Source organism: Oncorhynchus keta, unplaced genomic scaffold (assembly GCF_023373465.1).
Source record: "Oncorhynchus keta strain PuntledgeMale-10-30-2019 unplaced genomic scaffold, Oket_V2 Un_contig_19456_pilon_pilon, whole genome shotgun sequence".
NCBI lineage: Eukaryota > Metazoa > Chordata > Actinopteri > Salmoniformes > Salmonidae > Oncorhynchus > Oncorhynchus keta.
In genome coordinates, this window is record NW_026281487.1 from 7,623 (window position 1) to 10,000 (window position 2,378).

The 2,378-nt window shown below is 40.9% G+C and overlaps 1 long non-coding RNA gene across 5 annotated transcripts in view; it reads left to right on the top strand.

The window, feature by feature from the left end:
* Positions 1-1,357: 1,357 nt before the first annotated feature.
* LOC127920418 (uncharacterized) overlaps positions 1,358-2,378 on the top strand; it is a 1,788-nt gene continuing 767 nt past the window's right edge. For 2 of the 5 annotated variants that reach the window (XR_008106206.1, XR_008106208.1), the window contains exons 1-2: positions 1,358-1,993; positions 2,253-2,378. The exon at positions 2,253-2,378 is cut by the window's right edge and continues 218 nt beyond it. This is a non-coding gene — a long non-coding RNA (uncharacterized LOC127920418). The remainder of the gene's footprint in view (positions 1,994-2,252) is intronic. The other 3 variants (XR_008106209.1, XR_008106207.1, XR_008106210.1) reach the window with 3 other exon arrangements.

Below are 2,378 nucleotides of genomic sequence, written 5' to 3' on the forward strand. Positions count from 1 at the left end.
TTCACAGAAAACACTTTCACAGAAAACACCTTCACAGAAAACATCTTCACAAAAACACCTTCACTGAAAATACTTTCACAAAAACACCTTCCCCAAAAACACATCCACAGAAAACACCTTCACAAAAACACTGTCACAGAAAACACCTTTAGACATGTGTGAAGGCCAGTCAGACCTGTGAACATAACTCCTAGCGGCGTACTGCAGCTTTCCATGTTGTCTGTAGCTTGTGAGGTGGGGAAACACTTTGCTGCTTTTATGGATTTTGCTATGTTGCTTTTTGTGCTGTTGCTCTGTCTGCGTGCTACATGTTGCTTTTTGTGCTGTTGCTCTGTCTGCGTGCTACATGTTGCTTTTTGTGCTGTTGCTCTGTCTGCGTGCTACATGTTGCTTTTTGTGCTGTTGCTCTGTCTGCGTGCTACATGTTGCTTTTTGTGCTGTTGCTCTGTCTGCGTGCTACATGTTGCTTTTTGTGCTGTTGCTCTGTCTGCGTGCTACATGTTGCTTTTTGTCCAATGTTAGTCTGTCTGTCTGTGTGCTACATGTTGCTTTTTGTGCTGTTGCTCTGTCTGCGTGCTACATGTTGCTTGTCCAATGTTACTCTCTCTGTCTGTGTGCTACATGTTGCTTGTCCAATGTTACTCTCTCTGTCTGCGTGCTACATGTTGCTTTTTGTGCTGTTGCTCTGTCTGCGTGCTACATGTTGCTTTTTGTGCTGTTGCTCTGTCTGCATGCTACATGTTGCTTTTTGTGCTGTTGCTCTGTCTGCGTGCTACATGTTGCTTGTCCAATGTTAGTCTGTCTGTCTGTGTGCTACATGTTGCTTTTTGTGCTGTTGCTCTGTCTGCGTGCTACATGTTGCTTGTCCAATGTTACTCTCTCTGTCTGTGTGCTACATGTTGCTTGTCCAATGTTACTCTCTGTCTGTGTGCTAAATGTTGCTTTTTGTGCTGTTGCTCTGTCTGCGTGCTACATGTTGCTTGTCCAATGTTACTCTGTCTGTCTGCGTGCTACATGTTGCTTTTTGTGCTGTTTCTCTGTCTGCGTGCTACATGTTGCTTTTTGTGCTGTTGCTCTGTCTGCGTGCTACATGTTGCTTTTTGTGCTGTTGCTCTGTCTGCGTGCTACATGTTGCTTTTTGTGCTGTTGCTCTGTCTGCGTGCTACATGTTGCTTTTTGTGCTGTTGCTCTGTCTGCGTGCTACATGTTGCTTGTCCAATGTTACTCTGTCTGTCTGCGTGCTACGTGTTGCTTGTCCAATGTTACTCTGTCTGTCTGCGTGCTACATGTTGCTTGTAAATGTTATTAGCCAGCTGGCTAAAACCAGCACTTTTAGTGAAACGCTGATTAATGTCCACTGTCGCTGTAAGAATAAAAATAAACTCAACTGAATCTTTGTTCATTTTTATGTCTGAGACAATGTTATGTTGAAGTACGCCACAGCCCACGGTTTCTTGGGTAATATAGAACATATCGGTTGCCATGGAGACCCTTGCTTTAAAATGGATCACAGAAAAAGGTACCAGTACAGACCAAGCATCACGTGACATGTTTTAAACTGAAAAGGTTGTTCAGATAACTGCCGTGTTGTAACAGACTTGGTTATTATAGTCTACAGATGATTGGCCATAACACATGTTTTAAACTGAAAAGGTTGTTCAGATAACTGCCGTGTTGTAACAGACTTGGTTATTATAGTCTACAGATGATTGGCCATAACATGTTTTAAACTGAAAAGGTTGTTCAGATAACTGCCGTGTTGTAACAGACTTGGTTATTATAGTCTACAGATGATTGGCCATAACATGTTTTAAACTGAAAAGGTTGTTCAGATAACTGCCGTGTTGTAACAGACTTGGTTATTATAGTCTACAGATGATTGGCCATAACATGTTTTAAACTGAAAAGGTTGTTCAGATAACTGACGTGTTGTAACAGACTTGGTTATTATAGTCTACAGATGATTGGCCATAACATGTTTTAAACTGAAAAGGTTGTTCAGATAACTGACGTGTTGTAACAGACTTGGTTATTATAGTCTACAGATGATTGGCCATAACACATGTTTTAAACTGAAAAGGTTGTTCAGATAACTGACGTGTTGTAACAGACTTGGTTATTATAGTCTACAGATGATTGGCCATAACATGTTTTAAACTGAAAAGGTTGTTCAGATAACTGACGTGTTGTAACAGACTTGGTTATTATAGTCTACAGATGATTGGCCATATAACATGTTTTAAACTGAAAAGGTTGTTCAGATAACTGACGTGTTGTAACAGACTTGGTTATTATAGTCTACAGATGATTGGCCATAACACACGTTTTAAACTGAAAAGGTTGTTCAGATAACTGCCGTGTTGTAACAGACTTGGTTA